The sequence below is a fragment of the Rhyacophila brunnea genome, unplaced genomic scaffold (assembly GCF_057557595.1).
Source record: "Rhyacophila brunnea isolate RB1 unplaced genomic scaffold, BYU_Rbru_1.0 scaffold_15, whole genome shotgun sequence".
Lineage (NCBI taxonomy): Eukaryota > Metazoa > Arthropoda > Insecta > Trichoptera > Rhyacophilidae > Rhyacophila > Rhyacophila brunnea.
The window spans coordinates 28,257,950-28,278,080 of NW_028232806.1; the positions used below are offsets into that span (position 1 = coordinate 28,257,950).

The 20,131-nt window shown below is 40.9% G+C and overlaps 69 non-coding genes and 7 pseudogenes across 69 annotated transcripts; 73 read left to right on the top strand and 3 right to left on the bottom strand.

Annotated features, from left to right (window-relative positions):
- Positions 1 to 52: 52 nt before the first annotated feature.
- On the top strand, positions 53 to 171 carry LOC147075129 (5S ribosomal RNA). Its single transcript, XR_015070128.1, has one exon. It is a non-coding gene; the product is annotated as a 5S ribosomal RNA (ribosomal RNA).
- A 79-nt stretch (positions 172 to 250) lies between these two features.
- LOC147075130 (5S ribosomal RNA) lies at positions 251 to 369 on the top strand. Its single transcript, XR_015070148.1, has one exon. It is a non-coding gene; the product is annotated as a 5S ribosomal RNA (ribosomal RNA).
- Positions 370 to 448: 79 nt separating this feature from the next.
- Positions 449 to 567, top strand: LOC147075131 (5S ribosomal RNA). Its single transcript, XR_015070149.1, has one exon. It is a non-coding gene; the product is annotated as a 5S ribosomal RNA (ribosomal RNA).
- A 79-nt stretch (positions 568 to 646) lies between these two features.
- LOC147075132 (5S ribosomal RNA) lies at positions 647 to 765 on the top strand. Its single transcript, XR_015070150.1, has one exon. It is a non-coding gene; the product is annotated as a 5S ribosomal RNA (ribosomal RNA).
- A 79-nt stretch (positions 766 to 844) lies between these two features.
- On the top strand, positions 845 to 963 carry LOC147075133 (5S ribosomal RNA). Its single transcript, XR_015070151.1, has one exon. It is a non-coding gene; the product is annotated as a 5S ribosomal RNA (ribosomal RNA).
- Positions 964 to 1,042: 79 nt separating this feature from the next.
- LOC147075134 (5S ribosomal RNA) lies at positions 1,043 to 1,156 on the top strand (annotated as a pseudogene).
- Positions 1,157 to 1,235: 79 nt separating this feature from the next.
- LOC147075135 (5S ribosomal RNA) lies at positions 1,236 to 1,354 on the top strand. The gene has a single exon (XR_015070152.1). It is a non-coding gene; the product is annotated as a 5S ribosomal RNA (ribosomal RNA).
- A 79-nt stretch (positions 1,355 to 1,433) lies between these two features.
- LOC147075136 (5S ribosomal RNA) lies at positions 1,434 to 1,552 on the top strand. Its single transcript, XR_015070154.1, has one exon. It is a non-coding gene; the product is annotated as a 5S ribosomal RNA (ribosomal RNA).
- Positions 1,553 to 1,631: 79 nt separating this feature from the next.
- LOC147075137 (5S ribosomal RNA) lies at positions 1,632 to 1,750 on the top strand. The gene has a single exon (XR_015070155.1). It is a non-coding gene; the product is annotated as a 5S ribosomal RNA (ribosomal RNA).
- Positions 1,751 to 1,829: 79 nt separating this feature from the next.
- Positions 1,830 to 1,948, top strand: LOC147075138 (5S ribosomal RNA). Its single transcript, XR_015070156.1, has one exon. It is a non-coding gene; the product is annotated as a 5S ribosomal RNA (ribosomal RNA).
- A 79-nt stretch (positions 1,949 to 2,027) lies between these two features.
- Positions 2,028 to 2,146, top strand: LOC147075139 (5S ribosomal RNA). The gene has a single exon (XR_015070095.1). It is a non-coding gene; the product is annotated as a 5S ribosomal RNA (ribosomal RNA).
- A 79-nt stretch (positions 2,147 to 2,225) lies between these two features.
- LOC147075140 (5S ribosomal RNA) lies at positions 2,226 to 2,339 on the top strand (annotated as a pseudogene).
- A 79-nt stretch (positions 2,340 to 2,418) lies between these two features.
- On the top strand, positions 2,419 to 2,537 carry LOC147075141 (5S ribosomal RNA). Its single transcript, XR_015070157.1, has one exon. It is a non-coding gene; the product is annotated as a 5S ribosomal RNA (ribosomal RNA).
- A 79-nt stretch (positions 2,538 to 2,616) lies between these two features.
- Positions 2,617 to 2,735, top strand: LOC147075142 (5S ribosomal RNA). The gene has a single exon (XR_015070112.1). It is a non-coding gene; the product is annotated as a 5S ribosomal RNA (ribosomal RNA).
- A 79-nt stretch (positions 2,736 to 2,814) lies between these two features.
- LOC147075143 (5S ribosomal RNA) lies at positions 2,815 to 2,928 on the top strand (annotated as a pseudogene).
- A 79-nt stretch (positions 2,929 to 3,007) lies between these two features.
- On the top strand, positions 3,008 to 3,126 carry LOC147075144 (5S ribosomal RNA). Its single transcript, XR_015070158.1, has one exon. It is a non-coding gene; the product is annotated as a 5S ribosomal RNA (ribosomal RNA).
- Positions 3,127 to 3,205: 79 nt separating this feature from the next.
- On the top strand, positions 3,206 to 3,324 carry LOC147075145 (5S ribosomal RNA). The gene has a single exon (XR_015070129.1). It is a non-coding gene; the product is annotated as a 5S ribosomal RNA (ribosomal RNA).
- Positions 3,325 to 3,403: 79 nt separating this feature from the next.
- On the top strand, positions 3,404 to 3,522 carry LOC147075146 (5S ribosomal RNA). The gene has a single exon (XR_015070159.1). It is a non-coding gene; the product is annotated as a 5S ribosomal RNA (ribosomal RNA).
- A 79-nt stretch (positions 3,523 to 3,601) lies between these two features.
- LOC147075147 (5S ribosomal RNA) lies at positions 3,602 to 3,720 on the top strand. Its single transcript, XR_015070114.1, has one exon. It is a non-coding gene; the product is annotated as a 5S ribosomal RNA (ribosomal RNA).
- Positions 3,721 to 3,799: 79 nt separating this feature from the next.
- On the top strand, positions 3,800 to 3,918 carry LOC147075148 (5S ribosomal RNA). The gene has a single exon (XR_015070160.1). It is a non-coding gene; the product is annotated as a 5S ribosomal RNA (ribosomal RNA).
- Positions 3,919 to 3,997: 79 nt separating this feature from the next.
- On the top strand, positions 3,998 to 4,116 carry LOC147075149 (5S ribosomal RNA). Its single transcript, XR_015070161.1, has one exon. It is a non-coding gene; the product is annotated as a 5S ribosomal RNA (ribosomal RNA).
- Positions 4,117 to 4,195: 79 nt separating this feature from the next.
- LOC147075150 (5S ribosomal RNA) lies at positions 4,196 to 4,314 on the top strand. The gene has a single exon (XR_015070162.1). It is a non-coding gene; the product is annotated as a 5S ribosomal RNA (ribosomal RNA).
- A 79-nt stretch (positions 4,315 to 4,393) lies between these two features.
- Positions 4,394 to 4,512, top strand: LOC147075151 (5S ribosomal RNA). Its single transcript, XR_015070163.1, has one exon. It is a non-coding gene; the product is annotated as a 5S ribosomal RNA (ribosomal RNA).
- Positions 4,513 to 4,591: 79 nt separating this feature from the next.
- Positions 4,592 to 4,705, top strand: LOC147075152 (5S ribosomal RNA; annotated as a pseudogene).
- Positions 4,706 to 4,784: 79 nt separating this feature from the next.
- On the top strand, positions 4,785 to 4,903 carry LOC147075153 (5S ribosomal RNA). Its single transcript, XR_015070165.1, has one exon. It is a non-coding gene; the product is annotated as a 5S ribosomal RNA (ribosomal RNA).
- Positions 4,904 to 4,982: 79 nt separating this feature from the next.
- LOC147075154 (5S ribosomal RNA) lies at positions 4,983 to 5,101 on the top strand. The gene has a single exon (XR_015070166.1). It is a non-coding gene; the product is annotated as a 5S ribosomal RNA (ribosomal RNA).
- A 79-nt stretch (positions 5,102 to 5,180) lies between these two features.
- LOC147075155 (5S ribosomal RNA) lies at positions 5,181 to 5,299 on the top strand. Its single transcript, XR_015070167.1, has one exon. It is a non-coding gene; the product is annotated as a 5S ribosomal RNA (ribosomal RNA).
- Positions 5,300 to 5,378: 79 nt separating this feature from the next.
- On the top strand, positions 5,379 to 5,497 carry LOC147075156 (5S ribosomal RNA). Its single transcript, XR_015070168.1, has one exon. It is a non-coding gene; the product is annotated as a 5S ribosomal RNA (ribosomal RNA).
- Positions 5,498 to 5,576: 79 nt separating this feature from the next.
- Positions 5,577 to 5,695, top strand: LOC147075157 (5S ribosomal RNA). The gene has a single exon (XR_015070096.1). It is a non-coding gene; the product is annotated as a 5S ribosomal RNA (ribosomal RNA).
- Positions 5,696 to 5,774: 79 nt separating this feature from the next.
- LOC147075158 (5S ribosomal RNA) lies at positions 5,775 to 5,888 on the top strand (annotated as a pseudogene).
- A 79-nt stretch (positions 5,889 to 5,967) lies between these two features.
- Positions 5,968 to 6,086, top strand: LOC147075159 (5S ribosomal RNA). The gene has a single exon (XR_015070169.1). It is a non-coding gene; the product is annotated as a 5S ribosomal RNA (ribosomal RNA).
- A 79-nt stretch (positions 6,087 to 6,165) lies between these two features.
- LOC147075160 (5S ribosomal RNA) lies at positions 6,166 to 6,284 on the top strand. The gene has a single exon (XR_015070113.1). It is a non-coding gene; the product is annotated as a 5S ribosomal RNA (ribosomal RNA).
- A 79-nt stretch (positions 6,285 to 6,363) lies between these two features.
- Positions 6,364 to 6,477, top strand: LOC147075161 (5S ribosomal RNA; annotated as a pseudogene).
- A 79-nt stretch (positions 6,478 to 6,556) lies between these two features.
- LOC147075162 (5S ribosomal RNA) lies at positions 6,557 to 6,675 on the top strand. The gene has a single exon (XR_015070170.1). It is a non-coding gene; the product is annotated as a 5S ribosomal RNA (ribosomal RNA).
- Positions 6,676 to 6,754: 79 nt separating this feature from the next.
- On the top strand, positions 6,755 to 6,873 carry LOC147075163 (5S ribosomal RNA). The gene has a single exon (XR_015070131.1). It is a non-coding gene; the product is annotated as a 5S ribosomal RNA (ribosomal RNA).
- A 79-nt stretch (positions 6,874 to 6,952) lies between these two features.
- LOC147075164 (5S ribosomal RNA) lies at positions 6,953 to 7,071 on the top strand. Its single transcript, XR_015070171.1, has one exon. It is a non-coding gene; the product is annotated as a 5S ribosomal RNA (ribosomal RNA).
- A 79-nt stretch (positions 7,072 to 7,150) lies between these two features.
- LOC147075165 (5S ribosomal RNA) lies at positions 7,151 to 7,269 on the top strand. Its single transcript, XR_015070115.1, has one exon. It is a non-coding gene; the product is annotated as a 5S ribosomal RNA (ribosomal RNA).
- A 79-nt stretch (positions 7,270 to 7,348) lies between these two features.
- Positions 7,349 to 7,467, top strand: LOC147075166 (5S ribosomal RNA). Its single transcript, XR_015070172.1, has one exon. It is a non-coding gene; the product is annotated as a 5S ribosomal RNA (ribosomal RNA).
- Positions 7,468 to 7,546: 79 nt separating this feature from the next.
- Positions 7,547 to 7,665, top strand: LOC147075167 (5S ribosomal RNA). Its single transcript, XR_015070173.1, has one exon. It is a non-coding gene; the product is annotated as a 5S ribosomal RNA (ribosomal RNA).
- Positions 7,666 to 7,744: 79 nt separating this feature from the next.
- LOC147075168 (5S ribosomal RNA) lies at positions 7,745 to 7,858 on the top strand (annotated as a pseudogene).
- Positions 7,859 to 7,937: 79 nt separating this feature from the next.
- LOC147075169 (5S ribosomal RNA) lies at positions 7,938 to 8,056 on the top strand. The gene has a single exon (XR_015070174.1). It is a non-coding gene; the product is annotated as a 5S ribosomal RNA (ribosomal RNA).
- Positions 8,057 to 8,135: 79 nt separating this feature from the next.
- LOC147075170 (5S ribosomal RNA) lies at positions 8,136 to 8,254 on the top strand. Its single transcript, XR_015070111.1, has one exon. It is a non-coding gene; the product is annotated as a 5S ribosomal RNA (ribosomal RNA).
- Positions 8,255 to 8,333: 79 nt separating this feature from the next.
- LOC147075171 (5S ribosomal RNA) lies at positions 8,334 to 8,452 on the top strand. The gene has a single exon (XR_015070176.1). It is a non-coding gene; the product is annotated as a 5S ribosomal RNA (ribosomal RNA).
- Positions 8,453 to 8,531: 79 nt separating this feature from the next.
- LOC147075172 (5S ribosomal RNA) lies at positions 8,532 to 8,650 on the top strand. The gene has a single exon (XR_015070177.1). It is a non-coding gene; the product is annotated as a 5S ribosomal RNA (ribosomal RNA).
- Positions 8,651 to 8,729: 79 nt separating this feature from the next.
- On the top strand, positions 8,730 to 8,848 carry LOC147075173 (5S ribosomal RNA). Its single transcript, XR_015070098.1, has one exon. It is a non-coding gene; the product is annotated as a 5S ribosomal RNA (ribosomal RNA).
- A 79-nt stretch (positions 8,849 to 8,927) lies between these two features.
- Positions 8,928 to 9,046, top strand: LOC147075174 (5S ribosomal RNA). Its single transcript, XR_015070109.1, has one exon. It is a non-coding gene; the product is annotated as a 5S ribosomal RNA (ribosomal RNA).
- A 79-nt stretch (positions 9,047 to 9,125) lies between these two features.
- Positions 9,126 to 9,244, top strand: LOC147075175 (5S ribosomal RNA). Its single transcript, XR_015070116.1, has one exon. It is a non-coding gene; the product is annotated as a 5S ribosomal RNA (ribosomal RNA).
- Positions 9,245 to 9,323: 79 nt separating this feature from the next.
- Positions 9,324 to 9,442, top strand: LOC147075176 (5S ribosomal RNA). Its single transcript, XR_015070178.1, has one exon. It is a non-coding gene; the product is annotated as a 5S ribosomal RNA (ribosomal RNA).
- A 79-nt stretch (positions 9,443 to 9,521) lies between these two features.
- On the top strand, positions 9,522 to 9,640 carry LOC147075177 (5S ribosomal RNA). The gene has a single exon (XR_015070107.1). It is a non-coding gene; the product is annotated as a 5S ribosomal RNA (ribosomal RNA).
- Positions 9,641 to 9,719: 79 nt separating this feature from the next.
- On the top strand, positions 9,720 to 9,838 carry LOC147075178 (5S ribosomal RNA). Its single transcript, XR_015070120.1, has one exon. It is a non-coding gene; the product is annotated as a 5S ribosomal RNA (ribosomal RNA).
- A 79-nt stretch (positions 9,839 to 9,917) lies between these two features.
- On the top strand, positions 9,918 to 10,036 carry LOC147075179 (5S ribosomal RNA). Its single transcript, XR_015070105.1, has one exon. It is a non-coding gene; the product is annotated as a 5S ribosomal RNA (ribosomal RNA).
- Positions 10,037 to 10,115: 79 nt separating this feature from the next.
- On the top strand, positions 10,116 to 10,234 carry LOC147075180 (5S ribosomal RNA). The gene has a single exon (XR_015070179.1). It is a non-coding gene; the product is annotated as a 5S ribosomal RNA (ribosomal RNA).
- A 79-nt stretch (positions 10,235 to 10,313) lies between these two features.
- LOC147075181 (5S ribosomal RNA) lies at positions 10,314 to 10,432 on the top strand. Its single transcript, XR_015070180.1, has one exon. It is a non-coding gene; the product is annotated as a 5S ribosomal RNA (ribosomal RNA).
- A 79-nt stretch (positions 10,433 to 10,511) lies between these two features.
- Positions 10,512 to 10,630, top strand: LOC147075182 (5S ribosomal RNA). The gene has a single exon (XR_015070081.1). It is a non-coding gene; the product is annotated as a 5S ribosomal RNA (ribosomal RNA).
- Positions 10,631 to 10,709: 79 nt separating this feature from the next.
- On the top strand, positions 10,710 to 10,828 carry LOC147075183 (5S ribosomal RNA). The gene has a single exon (XR_015070082.1). It is a non-coding gene; the product is annotated as a 5S ribosomal RNA (ribosomal RNA).
- Positions 10,829 to 10,907: 79 nt separating this feature from the next.
- On the top strand, positions 10,908 to 11,026 carry LOC147075184 (5S ribosomal RNA). Its single transcript, XR_015070124.1, has one exon. It is a non-coding gene; the product is annotated as a 5S ribosomal RNA (ribosomal RNA).
- Positions 11,027 to 11,105: 79 nt separating this feature from the next.
- On the top strand, positions 11,106 to 11,224 carry LOC147075185 (5S ribosomal RNA). Its single transcript, XR_015070099.1, has one exon. It is a non-coding gene; the product is annotated as a 5S ribosomal RNA (ribosomal RNA).
- A 79-nt stretch (positions 11,225 to 11,303) lies between these two features.
- LOC147075186 (5S ribosomal RNA) lies at positions 11,304 to 11,422 on the top strand. Its single transcript, XR_015070123.1, has one exon. It is a non-coding gene; the product is annotated as a 5S ribosomal RNA (ribosomal RNA).
- A 79-nt stretch (positions 11,423 to 11,501) lies between these two features.
- On the top strand, positions 11,502 to 11,620 carry LOC147075187 (5S ribosomal RNA). The gene has a single exon (XR_015070083.1). It is a non-coding gene; the product is annotated as a 5S ribosomal RNA (ribosomal RNA).
- A 79-nt stretch (positions 11,621 to 11,699) lies between these two features.
- Positions 11,700 to 11,818, top strand: LOC147075188 (5S ribosomal RNA). The gene has a single exon (XR_015070103.1). It is a non-coding gene; the product is annotated as a 5S ribosomal RNA (ribosomal RNA).
- A 79-nt stretch (positions 11,819 to 11,897) lies between these two features.
- Positions 11,898 to 12,016, top strand: LOC147075189 (5S ribosomal RNA). The gene has a single exon (XR_015070133.1). It is a non-coding gene; the product is annotated as a 5S ribosomal RNA (ribosomal RNA).
- Positions 12,017 to 12,095: 79 nt separating this feature from the next.
- LOC147075190 (5S ribosomal RNA) lies at positions 12,096 to 12,214 on the top strand. Its single transcript, XR_015070084.1, has one exon. It is a non-coding gene; the product is annotated as a 5S ribosomal RNA (ribosomal RNA).
- An 80-nt stretch (positions 12,215 to 12,294) lies between these two features.
- On the top strand, positions 12,295 to 12,413 carry LOC147075191 (5S ribosomal RNA). The gene has a single exon (XR_015070100.1). It is a non-coding gene; the product is annotated as a 5S ribosomal RNA (ribosomal RNA).
- A 79-nt stretch (positions 12,414 to 12,492) lies between these two features.
- Positions 12,493 to 12,611, top strand: LOC147075192 (5S ribosomal RNA). Its single transcript, XR_015070142.1, has one exon. It is a non-coding gene; the product is annotated as a 5S ribosomal RNA (ribosomal RNA).
- A 79-nt stretch (positions 12,612 to 12,690) lies between these two features.
- Positions 12,691 to 12,809, top strand: LOC147075193 (5S ribosomal RNA). Its single transcript, XR_015070106.1, has one exon. It is a non-coding gene; the product is annotated as a 5S ribosomal RNA (ribosomal RNA).
- A 79-nt stretch (positions 12,810 to 12,888) lies between these two features.
- On the top strand, positions 12,889 to 13,007 carry LOC147075194 (5S ribosomal RNA). The gene has a single exon (XR_015070085.1). It is a non-coding gene; the product is annotated as a 5S ribosomal RNA (ribosomal RNA).
- Positions 13,008 to 13,086: 79 nt separating this feature from the next.
- On the top strand, positions 13,087 to 13,205 carry LOC147075195 (5S ribosomal RNA). The gene has a single exon (XR_015070101.1). It is a non-coding gene; the product is annotated as a 5S ribosomal RNA (ribosomal RNA).
- Positions 13,206 to 13,284: 79 nt separating this feature from the next.
- Positions 13,285 to 13,403, top strand: LOC147075196 (5S ribosomal RNA). Its single transcript, XR_015070093.1, has one exon. It is a non-coding gene; the product is annotated as a 5S ribosomal RNA (ribosomal RNA).
- Positions 13,404 to 13,482: 79 nt separating this feature from the next.
- LOC147075197 (5S ribosomal RNA) lies at positions 13,483 to 13,601 on the top strand. Its single transcript, XR_015070087.1, has one exon. It is a non-coding gene; the product is annotated as a 5S ribosomal RNA (ribosomal RNA).
- A 79-nt stretch (positions 13,602 to 13,680) lies between these two features.
- LOC147075198 (5S ribosomal RNA) lies at positions 13,681 to 13,799 on the top strand. The gene has a single exon (XR_015070088.1). It is a non-coding gene; the product is annotated as a 5S ribosomal RNA (ribosomal RNA).
- Positions 13,800 to 13,878: 79 nt separating this feature from the next.
- Positions 13,879 to 13,997, top strand: LOC147075199 (5S ribosomal RNA). Its single transcript, XR_015070126.1, has one exon. It is a non-coding gene; the product is annotated as a 5S ribosomal RNA (ribosomal RNA).
- Positions 13,998 to 14,076: 79 nt separating this feature from the next.
- Positions 14,077 to 14,195, top strand: LOC147075200 (5S ribosomal RNA). Its single transcript, XR_015070132.1, has one exon. It is a non-coding gene; the product is annotated as a 5S ribosomal RNA (ribosomal RNA).
- Positions 14,196 to 14,274: 79 nt separating this feature from the next.
- LOC147075201 (5S ribosomal RNA) lies at positions 14,275 to 14,393 on the top strand. Its single transcript, XR_015070102.1, has one exon. It is a non-coding gene; the product is annotated as a 5S ribosomal RNA (ribosomal RNA).
- A 3,051-nt stretch (positions 14,394 to 17,444) lies between these two features.
- Positions 17,445 to 17,516, bottom strand: TRNAA-UGC (transfer RNA alanine (anticodon UGC)). Its single transcript has one exon. It is a non-coding gene; the product is annotated as a tRNA-Ala (tRNA).
- A 1,469-nt stretch (positions 17,517 to 18,985) lies between these two features.
- On the bottom strand, positions 18,986 to 19,057 carry TRNAC-GCA (transfer RNA cysteine (anticodon GCA)). Its single transcript has one exon. It is a non-coding gene; the product is annotated as a tRNA-Cys (tRNA).
- A 755-nt stretch (positions 19,058 to 19,812) lies between these two features.
- TRNAL-CAA (transfer RNA leucine (anticodon CAA)) lies at positions 19,813 to 19,931 on the bottom strand. Its single transcript has 2 exons — positions 19,894 to 19,931; positions 19,813 to 19,857 (listed from the first exon to the last, which is right to left on the bottom strand). It is a non-coding gene; the product is annotated as a tRNA-Leu (tRNA).
- Positions 19,932 to 20,131: the final 200 nt, after the last annotated feature.

Below are 20,131 nucleotides of genomic sequence, written 5' to 3' on the forward strand. Positions count from 1 at the left end.
TGTAAAAAACTTCACATTATTCTATAAATAAAAAAATATTTGAAAGGCATTCGCCAACGACCATACCATGTTGAAAGCACCGGTTCTCGTCCGATCACCGAAGTTAAGCAACATTGGGCGCTTATAGTACTTGGATGGGTGACCGCTTGGGAACACCGCGTGCCGTTGGCTCTTTTTTGCATCTTCCACAATATTTTATGTAAAAATAGTCATGTCATCCTATAAATAACAAAATAATTGAAAGGCACTCGCCAACGACCATACCATGTTGAAAGCACCGGTTCTCGTCCGATCACCGAAGTTAAGCAACATTGGGCGCGGATAGTACTTGGATGGGTGACCGCTTGGGAACACCGCGTGCCGTTGGCTCTTTTTTGCATCTTCCACAATATTTTATGTAAAAATAGTCATGTCATCCTATAAATAACAAAATATTTGAAAGGCATTCGCCAACGACCATACCATGTTGAAAGCACCGGTTCTCGTCCGATCACCGAAGTTAAGCAACATTGGGCGCGGATAGTACTTGGATGGGTGACCGCTTGGGAACACCGCGTGCCGTTGGCTCTTTTTTGCATCTTCCACAATGTTTTATGTAAAAATAGTCATATCATCCTATAAATAACAAAATAATTGAAAGGCACTCGCCAACGACCATACCATGTTGAAAGCACCGGTTCTCGTCCGATCACCGAAGTTAAGCAACATTGGGCGCGGATAGTACTTGGATGGGTGACCGCTTGGGAACACCGCGTGCCGTTGGCTCTTTTTTGCATCTTCCACAATGTTTTATGTAAAAAACTTCACATTATTCTATAAATAAAAAAATATTTGAAAGGCATTCGCCAACGACCATACCATGTTGAAAGCACCGGTTCTCGTCCGATCACCGAAGTTAAGCAACATTGGGCGCGGATAGTACTTGGATGGGTGACCGCTTGGGAACACCGCGTGCCGTTGGCTCTTTTTTGCATCTTCCACAATATTTTATGTAAAAATAGTCATGTCATCCTATAAATAACAAAATAATTGAAAGGCACTCGCCAACGACCATACCATGTTGAAAGCACCGGTTCTCGTCCGATCACCGAAGTTAAGCAACATTGGGCGCGGATAGTACTTGGATGGGTGACCGCTTGGGAACACCGCGTTGGCTCTTTTTTGCATCTTCCACAATGTTTTATGTAAAAATAGTCATATCATCCTATAAATAACAAAATAATTGAAAGGCACTCGCCAACGACCATACCATGTTGAAAGCACCGGTTCTCGTCCGATCACCGAAGTTAAGCAACATTGGGCGCGGATAGTACTTGGATGGGTGACCGCTTGGGAACACCGCGTGCCGTTGGCTCTTTTTTGCATCTTCCACAATGTTTTATGTAAAAAACTTCACATTATTCTATAAATAAAAAAATATTTGAAAGGCATTCGCCAACGACCATACCATGTTGAAAGCACCGGTTCTCGTCCGATCACCGAAGTTAAGCAACATTGGGCGCGGATAGTACTTGGATGGGTGACCGCTTGGGAACACCGCGTGCCGTTGGCTCTTTTTTGCATCTTCCACAATATTTTATGTAAAAATAGTCATGTCATCCTATAAATAACAAAATAATTGAAAGGCACTCGCCAACGACCATACCATGTTGAAAGCACCGGTTCTCGTCCGATCACCGAAGTTAAGCAACATTGGGCGCGGATAGTACTTGGATGGGTGACCGCTTGGGAACACCGCGTGCCGTTGGCTCTTTTTTGCATCTTCCACAATATTTTATGTAAAAATAGTCATGTCATCCTATAAATAACAAAATAATTGAAAGGCACTCGCCAACGACCATACCATGTTGAAAGCACCGGTTCTCGTCCGATCACCGAAGTTAAGCAACATTGGGCGCGGATAGTACTTGGATGGGTGACCGCTTGGGAACACCGCGTGCCGTTGGCTCTTTTTTGCATCTTCCACAATGTTTTATGTAAAAAACTTCACATTATTCTATAAATAAAAAAATATTTGAAAGGCATTCGCCAACGACCATACCATGTTGAAAGCACCGGTTCTCGTCAGATCACCGAAGTTAAGCAACATTGGGCGCGGATAGTACTTGGATGGGTGACCGCTTGGGAACACCGCGTGCCGTTGGCTCTTTTTTGCATCTTCCACAATATTTTATGTAAAAATAGTCATGTCATCCTATAAATAACAAAATAATTGAAAGGCACTCGCCAACGACCATACCATGTTGAAAGCACCGGTTCTCGTCCGATCACCGAAGTTAAGCAACATTGGGCGCGGATAGTACTTGGATGGGTGACCGCTTGGGAACACCGCGTTGGCTCTTTTTTGCATCTTCCACAATGTTTTATGTAAAAATAGTCATATCATCCTATAAATAACAAAATAATTGAAAGGCACTCGCCAACGACCATACCATGTTGAAAGCACCGGTTCTCGTCCGATCACCGAAGTTAAGCAACATTGGGCGCGGATAGTACTTGGATGGGTGACCGCTTGGGAACACCGCGTGCCGTTGGCTCTTTTTTGCATCTTCCACAATGTTTTATGTAAAAAACTTCACATTATTCTATAAATAAAAAAATATTTGAAAGGCATTCGCCAACGACCATACCATGTTGAAAGCACCGGTTCTCGTCCGATCACAGAAGTTAAGCAACATTGGGCGCGGATAGTACTTGGATGGGTGACCGCTTGGGAACACCGCGTGCCGTTGGCTCTTTTTTGCATCTTCCACAATATTTTATGTAAAAATAGTCATGTCATCCTATAAATAACAAAATAATTGAAAGGCACTCGCCAACGACCATACCATGTTGAAAGCACCGGTTCTCGTCCGATCACCGAAGTTAAGCAACATTGGGCGCGGATAGTACTTGGATGGGTGACCGCTTGGGAACACCGCGTTGGCTCTTTTTTGCATCTTCCACAATGTTTTATGTAAAAATAGTCATATCATCCTATAAATAACAAAATAATTGAAAGGCACTCGCCAACGACCATACCATGTTGAAAGCACCGGTTCTCGTCCGATCACCGAAGTTAAGCAACATTGGGCGCGGATAGTACTTGGATGGGTGACCGCTTGGGAACACCGCGTGCCGTTGGCTCTTTTTTGCATCTTCCACAATGTTTTATGTAAAAAACTTCACATTATTCTATAAATAAAAAAATATTTGAAAGGCATTCGCCAACGACCATACCATGTTGAAAGCACCGGTTCTCGTCCGATCACCGAAGTTAAGCAACATTGGGCGCTTATAGTACTTGGATGGGTGACCGCTTGGGAACACCGCGTGCCGTTGGCTCTTTTTTGCATCTTCCACAATATTTTATGTAAAAATAGTCATGTCATCCTATAAATAACAAAATAATTGAAAGGCACTCGCCAACGACCATACCATGTTGAAAGCACCGGTTCTCGTCCGATCACCGAAGTTAAGCAACATTGGGCGCGGATAGTACTTGGATGGGTGACCGCTTGGGAACACCGCGTGCCGTTGGCTCTTTTTTGCATCTTCCACAATATTTTATGTAAAAATAGTCATGTCATCCTATAAATAACAAAATAATTGAAAGGCACTCGCCAACGACCATACCATGTTGAAAGCACCGGTTCTCGTCCGATCACCGAAGTTAAGCAACATTGGGCGCGGATAGTACTTGGATAGGTGACCGCTTGGGAACACCGCGTGCCGTTGGCTCTTTTTTGCATCTTCCACAATGTTTTATGTAAAAATAGTAATATCATCCTATAAATAACAAAATAATTGAAAGGCACTCGCCAACGACCATACCATGTTGAAAGCACCGGTTCTCGTCCGATCACCGAAGTTAAGCAACATTGGGCGCGGATAGTACTTGGATGGGTGACCGCTTGGGAACACCGCGTGCCGTTGGCTCTTTTTTGCATCTTCCACAATGTTTTATGTAAAAATAGTCACATTATTTTATAAATAAAAAAATATTTAAAAGGCATTCGCCAACGACCATACCATGTTGAAAGCACCGGTTCTCGTCCGATCACCGAAGTTAAGCAACATTGGGCGCGGATAGTACTTGGATGGGTGACCGCTTGGGAACACCGCGTGCCGTTGGCTCTTTTTTGCATCTTCCACATTGTTTTATGTAAAAATAGTCATATCATCCTATAAATAACAAAATAATTGAAAGGCACTCGCCAACGACCATACCATGTTGAAAGCACCGGTTCTCGTCCGATCACCGAAGTTAAGCAACATTGGGCGCGGATAGTACTTGGATGGGTGACCGCTTGGGAACACCGCGTGCCGTTGGCTCTTTTTTGCATCTTCCACAATGTTTTATGTAAAAAACTTCACATTATTCTATAAATAAAAAAATATTTGAAAGGCATTCGCCAACGACCATACCATGTTGAAAGCACCGGTTCTCGTCCGATCACCGAAGTTAAGCAACATTGGGCGCGGATAGTACTTGGATGGGTGACCGCTTGGGAACACCGCGTGCCGTTGGCTCTTTTTTGCATCTTCCACAATATTTTATGTAAAAATAGTCATGTCATCCTATAAATAACAAAATAATTGAAAGGCACTCGCCAACGACCATACCATGTTGAAAGCACCGGTTCTCGTCCGATCACCGAAGTTAAGCAACATTGGGCGCGGATAGTACTTGGATGGGTGGCCGCTTGGGAACACCGCGTTGGCTCTTTTTTGCATCTTCCACAATGTTTTATGTAAAAATAGTCATATCATCCTATAAATAACAAAATAATTGAAAGGCACTCGCCAACGACCATACCATGTTGAAAGCACCGGTTCTCGTCCGATCACCGAAGTTAAGCAACATTGGGCGCGGATAGTACTTGGATGGGTGACCGCTTGGGAACACCGCGTGCCGTTGGCTCTTTTTTGCATCTTCCACAATGTTTTATGTAAAAAACTTCACATTATTCTATAAATAAAAAAATATTTGAAAGGCATTCGCCAACGACCATACCATGTTGAAAGCACCGGTTCTCGTCCGATCACCGAAGTTAAGCAACATTGGGCGCGGATAGTACTTGGATGGGTGACCGCTTGGGAACACCGCGTGCCGTTGGCTCTTTTTTGCATCTTCCACAATATTTTATGTAAAAATAGTCATGTCATCCTATAAATAACAAAATAATTGAAAGGCACTCGCCAACGACCATACCATGTTGAAAGCACCGGTTCTCGTCCGATCACCGAAGTTAAGCAACATTGGGCGCGGATAGTACTTGGATGGGTGACCGCTTGGGAACACCGCGTGCCGTTGGCTCTTTTTTGCATCTTCCACAATATTTTATGTAAAAATAGTCATGTCATCCTATAAATAACAAAATAATTGAAAGGCACTCGCCAACGACCATACCATGTTGAAAGCACCGGTTCTCGTCCGATCACCGAAGTTAAGCAACATTGGGCGCGGATAGTACTTGGATGGGTGACCGCTTGGGAACACCGCGTGCCGTTGGCTCTTTTTTGCATCTTCCACAATGTTTTATGTAAAAAACTTCACATTATTCTATAAATAAAAAAATATTTGAAAGGCATTCGCCAACGACCATACCATGTTGAAAGCACCGGTTCTCGTCAGATCACCGAAGTTAAGCAACATTGGGCGCGGATAGTACTTGGATGGGTGACCGCTTGGGAACACCGCGTGCCGTTGGCTCTTTTTTGCATCTTCCACAATATTTTATGTAAAAATAGTCATGTCATCCTATAAATAACAAAATAATTGAAAGGCACTCGCCAACGACCATACCATGTTGAAAGCACCGGTTCTCGTCCGATCACCGAAGTTAAGCAACATTGGGCGCGGATAGTACTTGGATGGGTGACCGCTTGGGAACACCGCGTTGGCTCTTTTTTGCATCTTCCACAATGTTTTATGTAAAAATAGTCATATCATCCTATAAATAACAAAATAATTGAAAGGCACTCGCCAACGACCATACCATGTTGAAAGCACCGGTTCTCGTCCGATCACCGAAGTTAAGCAACATTGGGCGCGGATAGTACTTGGATGGGTGACCGCTTGGGAACACCGCGTGCCGTTGGCTCTTTTTTGCATCTTCCACAATGTTTTATGTAAAAAACTTCACATTATTCTATAAATAAAAAAATATTTGAAAGGCATTCGCCAACGACCATACCATGTTGAAAGCACCGGTTCTCGTCCGATCACAGAAGTTAAGCAACATTGGGCGCGGATAGTACTTGGATGGGTGACCGCTTGGGAACACCGCGTGCCGTTGGCTCTTTTTTGCATCTTCCACAATATTTTATGTAAAAATAGTCATGTCATCCTATAAATAACAAAATAATTGAAAGGCACTCGCCAACGACCATACCATGTTGAAAGCACCGGTTCTCGTCCGATCACCGAAGTTAAGCAACATTGGGCGCGGATAGTACTTGGATGGGTGACCGCTTGGGAACACCGCGTTGGCTCTTTTTTGCATCTTCCACAATGTTTTATGTAAAAATAGTCATATCATCCTATAAATAACAAAATAATTGAAAGGCACTCGCCAACGACCATACCATGTTGAAAGCACCGGTTCTCGTCCGATCACCGAAGTTAAGCAACATTGGGCGCGGATAGTACTTGGATGGGTGACCGCTTGGGAACACCGCGTGCCGTTGGCTCTTTTTTGCATCTTCCACAATGTTTTATGTAAAAAACTTCACATTATTCTATAAATAAAAAAATATTTGAAAGGCATTCGCCAACGACCATACCATGTTGAAAGCACCGGTTCTCGTCCGATCACCGAAGTTAAGCAACATTGGGCGCTTATAGTACTTGGATGGGTGACCGCTTGGGAACACCGCGTGCCGTTGGCTCTTTTTTGCATCTTCCACAATATTTTATGTAAAAATAGTCATGTCATCCTATAAATAACAAAATAATTGAAAGGCACTCGCCAACGACCATACCATGTTGAAAGCACCGGTTCTCGTCCGATCACCGAAGTTAAGCAACATTGGGCGCGGATAGTACTTGGATGGGTGACCGCTTGGGAACACCGCGTGCCGTTGGCTCTTTTTTGCATCTTCCACAATATTTTATGTAAAAATAGTCATGTCATCCTATAAATAACAAAATAATTGAAAGGCACTCGCCAACGACCATACCATGTTGAAAGCACCGGTTCTCGTCCGATCACCGAAGTTAAGCAACATTGGGCGCGGATAGTACTTGGATAGGTGACCGCTTGGGAACACCGCGTGCCGTTGGCTCTTTTTTGCATCTTCCACAATGTTTTATGTAAAAATAGTAATATCATCCTATAAATAACAAAATAATTGAAAGGCACTCGCCAACGACCATACCATGTTGAAAGCACCGGTTCTCGTCCGATCACCGAAGTTAAGCAACATTGGGCGCGGATAGTACTTGGATGGGTGACCGCTTGGGAACACCGCGTGCCGTTGGCTCTTTTTTGCATCTTCCACAATGTTTTATGTAAAAATAGTCACATTATTTTATAAATAAAAAAATATTTAAAAGGCATTCGCCAACGACCATACCATGTTGAAAGCACCGGTTCTCGTCCGATCACCGAAGTTAAGCAACATTGGGCGCGGATAGTACTTGGATGGGTGACCGCTTGGGAACACCGCGTGCCGTTGGCTCTTTTTTGCATCTTCCACAATATTTTATGTAAAAATAGTCATGTCATCCTATAAATAACAAAATAATTGAAAGGCACTCGCCAACGACCATACCATGTTGAAAGCACCGGTTCTCGTCCGATCACCGAAGTTAAGCAACATTGGGCGCGGATAGTACTTGGATGGGTGACCGCTTGGGAACACCGCGTTGGCTCTTTTTTGCATCTTCCACAATGTTTTATGTAAAAATAGTCATATCATCCTATAAATAACAAAATAATTGAAAGGCACTCGCCAACGACCATACCATGTTGAAAGCACCGGTTCTCGTCCGATCACCGAAGTTAAGCAACATTGGGCGCGGATAGTACTTGGATGGGTGACCGCTTGGGAACACCGCGTGCCGTTGGCTCTTTTTTGCATCTTCCACAATGTTTTATGTAAAAAACTTCACATTATTCTATAAATAAAAAAATATTTGAAAGGCATTCGCCAACGACCATATCATGTTGAAAGCACCGGTTCTCGTCTGATCACCGAAGTTAAGCAACATTGGGCGCGGATAGTACTTGGATGGGTGACCGCTTGGGAACACCGCGTGCCGTTGGCTCTTTTTTGCATCTTCCACAATATTTTATGTAAAAATAGTCATGTCATCCTATAAATAACAAAATAATTGAAAGGCACTCGCCAACGACCATACCATGTTGAAAGCACCGGTTCTCGTCCGATCACCGAAGTTAAGCAACATTGGGCGCGGATAGTACTTGGATGGGTGACCGCTTGGGAACACCGCGTGCCGTTGGCTCTTTTTTGCATCTTCCACAATGTTTTATGTAAAAATAGTCATATCATCCTATAAATAACAAAATAATTGAAAGGCACTCGCCAACGACCATACCATGTTGAAAGCACCGGTTCTCGTCCGATCACCGAAGTTAAGCAACATTGGGCGCGGATAGTACTTGGATGGGTGACCGCTTGGGAACACCGCGTGCCGTTGGCTCTTTTTTGCATCTTCCACAATGTTTTATGTAAAAAACTTCACATTATTCTATAAATAAAAAAATATTTGAAAGGCATTCGCCAACGACCATACCATGTTGAAAGCACCGGTTCTCGTCAGATCACCGAAGTTAAGCAACATTGGGCGCGGATAGTACTTGGATGGGTGACCGCTTGGGAACACCGCGTGCCGTTGGCTCTTTTTTGCATCTTCCACAATATTTTATGTAAAAATAGTCATGTCATCCTATAAATAACAAAATAATTGAAAGGCACTCGCCAACGACCATACCATGTTGAAAGCACCGGTTCTCGTCCGATCACCGAAGTTAAGCAACATTGGGCGCGGATAGTACTTGGATGGGTGACCGCTTGGGAACACCGCGTGCCGTTAGCTCTTTTTTGCATCTTCCACAATATTTTATGTAAAAATAGTCATCTCATCCTATAAATAACAAAATAATTGAAAGGCACTCGCCAACGACCATACCATGTTGAAAGCACCGGTTCTCGTCCGATCACCGAAGTTAAGCAACATTGGGCGCGGATAGTACTTGGATAGGTGACCGCTTGGGAACACCGCGTGCCGTTGGCTCTTTTTTGCATCTTCCACAATGTTTTATGTAAAAATAGTAATATCATCCTATAAATAACAAAATAATTGAAAGGCACTCGCCAACGACCATACCATGTTGAAAGCACCGGTTCTCGTCCGATCACCGAAGTTAAGCAACATTGGGCGCGGATAGTACTTGGATGGGTGACCGCTTGGGAACACCGCGTGCCGTTGGCTCTTTTTTGCATCTTCCACAATGTTTTATGTAAAAATAGTCACATTATTTTATAAATAAAAAATTATTTAAAAGGCATTCGCCAACGACCATACCATGTTGAAAGCACCGGTTCTCGTCCGATCACCGAAGTTAAGCAACATTGGGCGCGGATAGTACTTTGATGGGTGACCGCTTGGGAACACCGCGAGCCGTTGGCTCTTTTTTGCATCTTCCACAATGTTTTATGTAAAAATAGTCACATTATTCTATAAATAAAAAAATATTTGAAAGGCATTCGCCAACGACCATACCATGTTGAAAGCACCGGTTCTCGTCCGATCACCGAAGTTAAGCAACATTGGGCGCGAATAGTACTTGGATGGGTACCCGCTTGGGAACACCGCGTGCCGTTGGCTCTTTTTTGCATCTTCCACAATGTTTTATGTAAAAATAGTCACATTATTCTATAAATAAAAAAATATTTGAAAGGCATTCGCCAACGACCATACCATGTTGAAAGCACCGGTTCTCGTCCGATCACCGAAGTTAAGCAACATTGGGCGCGAATAGTACTTGGATGGGTGACCGCTTGGGAACTCCGCGTGCCGTTGGCTCTTTTTTGCATCTTCCACAATGTTTTATGTAAAAATAGTCATATCATCCTATAAATAACAAAATAATTGAAAGGCACTCGCCAACGACCATACCATGTTGAAAGCACCGGTTCTCGTCCGATCACCGAAGTTAAGCAACATTGGGCGCGGATAGTACTTGGATGGGTGACCGCTTGGGAACACCGCGTGCCGTTGGCTCTTTTTTGCATCTTCCACAATGTTTTATGTAAAAATAGTCATATCATCCTATAAATAACAAAATAATTGAAAGGCACTCGCCAACGACCATACCATGTTGAAAGCACCGGTTCTCGTCCGATCACCGAAGTTAAGCAACATTGGGCGCGGATAGTACTTGGATGGGTGACCGCTTGGGAACACCGCGTGCCGTTGGCTCTTTTTTGCATCTTCCACAATGTTTTATGTAAAAATAGTCACATTATTCTATAAATAAAAAAATATTTGAAAGGCATTCGCCAACGACCATACCATGTTGAAAGCACCGGTTCTCGTCCGATCACCGAAGTTAAGCAACATTGGGCGCGGATAGTACTTGGATGGGTGACCGCTTGGGAACACCGCGTGCCGTTGGCTCTTTTTTGCATCTTCCACAATATTTTATGTAAAAATAGTCATGTCATCCTATAAATAACAAAATATTTGAAAGGCACTCGCCAACGACCATACCATGTTGAAAGCACCGGTTCTCGTCCGATCACCGAAGTTAAGCAACATTGGGCGCGGATAGTACTTGGATGGGTGACCGCTTGGGAACACCGCGTGCCGTTGGCTCTTTTTTGCATCTTCCACAATGTTTTATGTAAAAATAGTCACATTATTTTATAAATAAAAAAATATTTAAAAGGCATTCGCCAACGACCATACCATGATGAAAGCACCGGTTCTCGTCCGATCACCGAAGTTAAGCAACATTGGGCGCGGATAGTACTTTGATGGGTGACCGCTTGGGAACACCGCGAGCCGTTGGCTCTTTTTTGCATCTTCCACAATGTTTTATGTAAAAATAGTCACATTATTCTATAAATAAAAAAATATTTGAAAGGCATTCGCCAACGACCATACCATGTTGAAAGCACCGGTTCTCGTCCGATCACCGAAGTTAAGCAACATTGGGCGCGAATAGTACTTGGATGGGTGACCGCTTGGGAACACCGCGTGCCGTTGGCTCTTTTTTGCATCTTCCACAATGTTTTATGTAAAAATAGTCACATTATTCTATAAATAAAAAAATATTTGAAAGGCATTCGCCAACGACTATACCATGTTGAAAGCACCGGTTCTCGTCCGATCACCGAAGTTAAGCAATATTGGGCGCGAATAGTACTTGGATGGGTGACCGCTTGGGAACTCCGCGTGCCGTTGGCTCTTTTTTGCATCTTCCACAATGTTTTATGTAAAAATAGTCATATCATCCTATAAATAACAAAATAATTGAAAGGCACTCGCCAACGACCATACCATGTTGAAAGCACCGGTTCTCGTCCGATCACCGAAGTTAAGCAACATTGGGCGCGGATAGTACTTGGATGGGTGACCGCTTGGGAACACCGCGTGCCGTTGGCTCTTTTTTGCATCTTCCACAATGTTTTATGTAAAAATAGTCATATCATCCTATAAATAACAAAATAATTGAAAGGCACTCGCCAACGACCATACCATGTTGAAAGCACCGGTTCTCGTCCGATCACCGAAGTTAAGCAACATTGGGCGCGGATAGTACTTGGATGGGTGGCCGCTTGGGAACACCGCGTGCCGTTGGCTCTTTTTTGCATCTTCCACAATGTTTTATGTAAAAATAGTCACATTATTCTATAAATAAAAAAATATTTGAAAGGCATTCGCCAACGACCATACCATGTTGAAAGCACCGGTTCTCGTCCGATCACCAAAGTTAAGCAACATTGGGCGCGGATAGTACTTTGATTGGTGACCGCTTGGGAACACCGCGTGCCGTTGGCCCTTTTTTGCATCTTCCATAATGTTTTATGTAAAAATAGTCACATTATTCTATAAATAAAAAAAATATTGAAAGGCATTCGCCAACGACCATACCATGTTGAAAGCACCGGTTCTCGTCCGATCACCGAAGTTAAGCAACATTGGGCGCGGATAGTACTTGGATGGGTGACCGCTTGGGAACACCGCGTGCCGTTGGCTCTTTTTTGCATCTTCCATAATTTTTTAATATGAAAATAGTCATATCATCCTATAAATAACAAAATAATTGAAAGGCACTCGCCAACGACCATACCATGTTGAAAGCACCGGTTCTCGTCCGATCACCGAAGTTAAGCAACATTGGGCGCGAATAGTACTTGGATGGGTGACCGCTTGGGAACACCGCGTGCCGTTGGCTCTTTTTTGCAGCTTCCATAATGTTTTATATAAAAATAGTCATATCATCCTATAAATAACAAAATAATTGAAAGGCATTCGCCAACGACCATACCATGTTGAAAGCACCGGTTCTCGTCCGATCACCGAAGTTAAGCAACATTGGGCGCGGTTAGTACTTGGATGGGTGACCGCTTGGGAACACCGCGTGCCGTTGGCTCTTTTTTGCATCTTCCACAATGTTTTATGTAAAAATAGTCACATTATTCTATAAATAAAAAAATATTTGAAAGGCATTCGCCAACGACCATACCATGTTGAAAGCACCGGTTCTCGTCCGATCACCGAAGTTAAGCAACATTGGGCGCGGATGGTACTTTGATGGGTGACCGCTTGGGAACACCGCGTGCCGTTGGCCCTTTTTTGCATCTTCCATAATGTTTTATGTAAAAATAGTCACATTATTCTATAAATAAAAAAAATATTGAAAGGCATTCGCCAACGACCATACCATGTTGAAAGCACCGGTTCTCGTCCGATCACCGAAGTTAAGCAACATTGGGCGCGGATAGTACTTGGATGGGTGACCGCTTGGGAACACCGCGTGCCGTTGGCTCTTCTTTGCATCTTCCATAATGTTTTATATAAAAATAGTCATATCATCCTATAAATAACAAAATAATTGAAAGGCACTCGCCAACGACCATACCATGTTGAAAGCACCGGTTCTCGTCCGATCACCGAAGTTAAGCAACATTGGGCGCGAATAGTACTTGGATGGGTGACCGCTTGGGAACACCGCGTGCCGTTGGCTCTTTTTTGCATCTTCCATAATGTTTTATATAAAAATAGTCATATCATCCTATAAACAACAAAATAATTGAAAGGCACTCGTCAACGACCATACCATGTTGAAAGCACCGGTTCTCGTCCGATCACCGAAGTTAAGCAACATTGGGCGCGGATAGTACTTGGATGGGTGACCGCTTGGGAACACCGCGTGCCGTTGGCTCTTTTTTGCATCTTCCACAATGTTTTATGTAAAAATAGTTACATTATTCTATAAATAAAAAAATATTTGAAAGGCATTCGCCAACGACCATACCATGTTGAAAGCACCGGTTCTCGTCCGATCACCGAAGTTAAGCAACATTGGGCGCGGATAGTACTTGGATGGGTGACCGCTTGGGAACACCGCGTGCCGTTGGCTCTTTTTTGCATCTTCCACAATATTTTATGTAAAAATAGTCATGTCATCCTATAAATAACAAAATAATTGAAAGGCACTCGCCAACGACCATACCATGTTGAAAGCACCGGTTCTCGTCCGATCACCGAAGTTAAGCAACATTGGGCGCGGATAGTACTTGGATGGGTGACCGCTTGGGAACACCGCGTGCCGTTGGCTCTTTTTTGCATCTTCCACAATGTTTTATGTAAAAATAGTAATATCATCCTATAAATAACAAAATAATTGAAAGGCACTCGCCAACGACCATACCATGTTGAAAGCACCGGTTCTCGTCCGATCACCGAAGTTAAGCAACATTGGGCGCGGATAGTACTTTGATGGGTGACCGCTTGGGAACACCGCGAGCCGTTGCCTCTTTTTTGCATCTTCCACAATGTTTTATGTAAAAATAGTCACATTATTCTATAAATAAAAAAATATTTGAAAGGCATTCGCCAACGACCATACCATGTTGAAAGCACCGGTTCTCGTCCGATCACCGAAGTTAAGCAACATTGGGCGCGGATAGTACTTTGATGGGTGGCCGCTTGGGAACACCGCGAGCCGTTGCCTCTTTTTTGCATCTTCCACAATGTTTTATGTAAAAATAGTCACATTATTCTATAAATAAAAAAATATTTGAAAGGCATTCGCCAACGACCATACCATGTTGAAAGCACCGGTTCTCGTCCGATCACCGAAGTTAAGCAACATTGGGCGCGAATAGTACTTGGATGGGTGACCGCTTGGGAACACCGCGTGCCGTTGGCTCTTTTTTGCATCTTCCATAATGTTTTATATAAAAATAGTCATATCATCCTATAAATAACAAAATAATTGAAAGGCACTCGCCAACGACCATACCATGTTGAAAGCACCGGTTTTCGTCCATTCAAATAAGCAAAATCGGGCGCGGATTGTACTCCATCAATTGGTGAAGATTTCAGTTCGATGTTATCTTCTTTGGCGTCTTTTATAAATCTTATCTGTTTCCTGACGTCGCCGATGATCCTGGCTTTTCCCCGTATGCTGCAGTTTTGAGCATATATGGAGTGCTTGTCACAACCCAGTCTTTCAGTGTTTGAGATGTTTGAGCCAGGACATTTTTCATCTGACAGATCACGCTTACCTAAAAAATTTCCTTGAATAATTAATAATATGACATTCAATTTCTCGTGAGCCAAAGCATGCTAGCTTTCTAGTTTTAATGTCTTTATCATTTTTCATTACAATTTGAATAATACATGTGATTTCATTAATTTTATTATCACTACTCTTTCGAATATAGATTACACTTATCATTACAGAATTAGCCACAAAATATTAGATAATGTAGGATAATGTAAGTACTAATTTTTGTACCATAGTATAATGTTCTACGGACTCTGATATTTACTAGGTACCTAGTATCTACTTATTGATAAACATGTCAAGAAAATTATGGTAAGGTAAGTTGACAAATAAATAAACAAAGAAATCAATCATTGATTGCATGACATTTTTTCTGCACGGATGTAGTATCACTTCCCTCCATTTTGCATGTGAGAGATTTTCTCAACTGTCACTTTGTGTTTTTTTTCGTCTGGATTCGGGATGGAAGGTGGATAATTATGACACCGGAATTGTGATGGAAGCGGCGAGTTTATTTACGTTTATTATACTATATGGTTACATTTTTTTATAATTTAATTCTACCCGTACGAAATCGGCGTGCTCGCGGTTTTGCTGCTTGTCGCCATCTCCGCGCCATCTTGAAAAATCATTCCCAACGGTTTTTTTTCTTGGGCGACGTTGCATATCTCCAACGGTCAAAGACAATGTTGCCGGCTCGGCTCTGTTATTATTATTTATTTTCGTAATCAGCGCTTTATTATTTGCTGGCTTCGATACCGATTCGGGCCTGTTCAGATACACAAAGACATCCCCAAATGGGGACCATACGGGGGTGTCACAGTAGGTATCATACCTACTCCATTGCAGGCATTTAGGCATACAAATATACTTACGTAGGTAGGTACCGAATACTTGGTATTACGTCATTTACTAACTTTAGCTTACCTAGTCAATTCTGCAACTATTTATGTACTTATTTAAAATTGCTATATTATAATATTATGTTAAAGCTGTCAAACATATCTTCAGACGTGACCGTCGTTTGCGAGGAGGGGAGGGTACATTTCGAAAAAAATATTCATAATAATCTATTATTGATTTTTAAGATGAAGCGAAGTTAACAAAATTTAGGAGGTAATATTAATTGACTTCCATATTTACCCCGCCTATTATGCTTCAATCATGGACCCCGAAATTTTCCGGGTATATTTACCATACCCAGTGACTTCACAATGAGAGAATATCGATAAACACCTCTTACGGGTGTAACTAAACTAAGGTTGTTGACTTTCGAGTTTTTACGAGCTGTCACATCCACAAGTAGTTATCGAATGTGCGTAGCCTATGCACACTGTAAGAAGCCAGGGGGCTTAGTGCGCAAAGCAAGTGGTATTTACGCTTCTCGCGCATCGCACGGCCACTCTCAGTGTGTTTTGTCGTCGGCATAATTATTAGGATCGTTAGTGTCAGTTTGTGCTGTCCACTCTGTTTTGTCTGTTAAACATGCCGCATTAAAATGTTAAACCAAACATTGGAGGTCCCAGATGGTTGCACCAATTTATAAGTGACTTTGCGTCTCCTACAATGCCAAAAGGAGTGGGGCCAACTCGTTCAGAAGACTGTTCGACAGCCACTATCCTCACTCATGAGGTCCTGCGGATCTATTCTATACACAAGGCGACTGTCTGTAAGTGCTTATTTATTACATATTTGTATTGATGTGCCTATTATAATATTGTTACAATAAGTTAGCCGTCTAAATAGTCAAAACTGTCTATCTCGCTTTAAATTGTATCACACCCAAGAGACGTGCTGTTAAAATATATCACTTATTGCAACAATTACAACCAACTTATTGTAATTGTTACAATAAGTACTAATACTTTGATACAAACCTACCCTAAGTTTGATAATATTTATCACTTTAGCTTTTGATAAGTATAGAATAGAGGAATAGACCCACTGATGAAGAATAAGAAGAAATATTCCATGTACCTAAATAATTTGCGTAAAACCAACCCTTCTTGGCTATTGCATTAATGTTGAGTCAATCACCTACTATCCTACTAGGTAGGTATAAATCACTGCGAAGTATAAAATGTGGGTGACATTTTTGTTAGAAGCAGAACGCTCTAACTCACTAGTAATTTAGAAGAAATTTCATCTACTTCTCCATAGTTGTTGACTAATAAAATAAGTGTAATAAATTAATAATATTTCCAGTGATAAGTATTATTTACTTTTTTTAACGAAATTTTCTCGGGTGACTCGACAGGTTGACATTATCTTGCGATGAGTCATCGTTCACCGCAAGTAGATATCAAACGATACGATAAGAATACGTGTTTGAGTCCTCACTACAGACGATGATTCATACGCATTCCTAGATAAAAATGAATGAGGAATAATTTTCTCTCTTTCTCTCCTCCCTTATATTATTCATTGAGAAATTACTCATCATTTAGGTATGTAGGTAGGTAAGGGTGTAAACACTAAAATATGTATTATTATAATTTTATTAATGCAATGGTAAGATACTTTTTAAAATTTGACGTCAAAAATAAAATTCTTTACATACGTTAATAACGAGCAAATTTTACTCGTTTGATATTTACTTAAAATATTCGAATGCTGTTTCAGTTTCTTGTCGATATACAATTTTTAAAAATAATATTAGCTAGTAAAAATTGTTCAGAGTTATAAAAAATTTGGAGATGCCGGGGATCGAACCCGGGGCCTTTCACATGCAAAGCGAACGCTCTACCACTGAGCTACATCCCCGTCAAATGCCGCGACTATATAATAAAATTTAGACTAAAATAAAGAAATAGCTATCGTTCGCCGGTGCCAAAAGCAACAAATTAATTACATTCATATTGAACCGGTGACCATCCGTCATGGAGCAAGGGTCGACAAACTGGCAGGTCGCGTGTAATGACAGTTTGACACGTTTTCAAACGTTTTCTTTCACGGCGCCTAGCCCTATATTATGGCGACATACCTACCTACTAATTGAAAGATTCCTTTCAGATTCGAGACTCTTTGTGGCTTTTCCAAGTCACCAATAGAAAGAGATATTATTCACACGCGTGCGCGTTTCTGGCATGGATGATGCTCGCGGGTGTGCACTAGGCATTAGAATCAGACTTAACAAGTTTTTTCTCGGTGTCAATCTATGCACAGTATTTTTGGGTAGGTACATATTTATTAGTCACCGTTTTCAAAACATAAATGAAAATCAAGTACCAACCAACATCAACGGGTTTTTGACAAAAAGGACAATAATTCATGTACTTACTTAAGTTTTTGTAAGATAAACAAACGACGTACAGACACACTTACGATAAGGGAAGAGCAGTTTAAATATCAAGATATTGCTTGTGTGATTTTTACATAAGAGTGCGATATAGTTAGAGTAGATTGTAGAATGTAAGATTCTTCTGGCAGTGTAGGCGATTCATTTATGTGTTGGTTCGTTCATTTCAAATGACATAATGCCAGAAGAATCTGTCCTTCTTTACGTCACTTCGACGATGGTTGTTATGTGGTCTGTCAAAGAAAATTTATCAGTATAATATGGTCCACCTTATATTCTATCCTGCGTACATACAGTACCTACTTAAATCAGCGATTTCCAAACTGGGGGGCGCGACGAGTTTAACACAATAATATAGCCACAGGTTTGCAGTTTACAAGTGCATAGTTTATAAAACGGCAGCTAGTTATAAACTACATAAAAACAGTCCTATAAAAGTTTCCTGTAGTACCCCGCCACATGAACATGTTGGTCGGGAAACACTTGGCATTGCAGGCGAAGTTGTCGAATTGGATTTGTTTCATCCAATTGGTGATTCTAATCGGATGCAATTGGAATCAAACATGACCTGCGACGACGCACGTCTACGCACGTGACTGCAATGCCGTGTGTCTGCGCCCTAACAATTTCCTCAAAGCATCAAATCAAATAAACTCCAGTTATATTAGAATATTAATAGGTATACCATTCTACCTATCTGGATGAACATTATAATATCTGTGAATATTAGATGATTTATTATGCAGAGCATTATAATACATACTATACCATAAGCGGCATAAGATTATGTAGGATACCTGTGCCGTTTTTTTTCTACCTAAAAGCTGAATAAATAAAAATATAAGTGAGCTGTTTTTCACGTTATATTTAGTTAGGGAAAATTACGGGACATGAAACATTCACTTTGTATCGAAATCTAACAAAAATATATGTGAGGGGACACCCGGGTTTGAACCGGGGACCTCTCGATCTGCAGTCGAATGCTCTACCACTGAGCTATATCCCCTTGTGATTGAATAAGCAAAAACATTATACATATACTTATTTGTTGGGAAGCTTCTTATAATGCAGTAATTTTATTAATTCATTATTAAAAAATGTTGTTTAATTATGATTGATAACATTATTAAATTTGTATATTTCATAAAAAAATCTGTAATTAGAATATTAAAAATCATTTTATTGTTATAAATTAAATTCCATAGGATTCACGATGGTTTTGTGCTACTTAGCGACATCTGTTATAATTATTTATAAATATATCTAAGTATATGTGTAATGTAGATTTTAATAATGAGTGGTGTTTATGTTAGTTGCTTCAACTACTAGACAATAGAGGTCTAAATACAATCAAACATTATCGGATTGGTCAGATGATAATCATCTCTACAAAAAATTTAATTTTACTAATAATATGACTATAAAATAATATGTAATTAATAATAACATGGGACCCTGCAACAAATTCACATATTTTTAAACATTTTTCTTAGGTTTATCTTTAAAATATTATTCTTTCAAATGTTTTCAGATACATATTTATTAATTACGTGTTTATTACACCAATATACAAAAATGTCGATACATGACGTGTGACTATACCAGCAGTTACAAATTTCAATATTTGTACAATCACAATCTTAGACTATAGATACATCTCACATACGCGATACAGATCACAATAATCAATAAAATATTATGTTGGGAAGTTTAATACAAAAATACAAGATACAAAAAGATACAAAAAAAATCAAAAATATTTGTCAGAAGTGGGATTCGAACCCACGCCCTCAGAGAGGACCAGAAGAGCTCATGCCCCGCAGTACTGCGAGTAAGGTTAACCTTGAGTCTGGCGCCTTAGACCGCTCGGCCATCCTGACAACTGACGATTATGACATTTTTATCGTATATAAGTCAAAACTACACTAAAGTATGCTGTCATAAAATTGAGATAATATAGTACATACATATATAAAATCAAAATGTTATCTAGAAAATTAATATTTTACCAACATGTACGTAAGTATGTAATGTATGTAAGTACATATTAGTAAATATTGTACCAACATAGTATACCAAC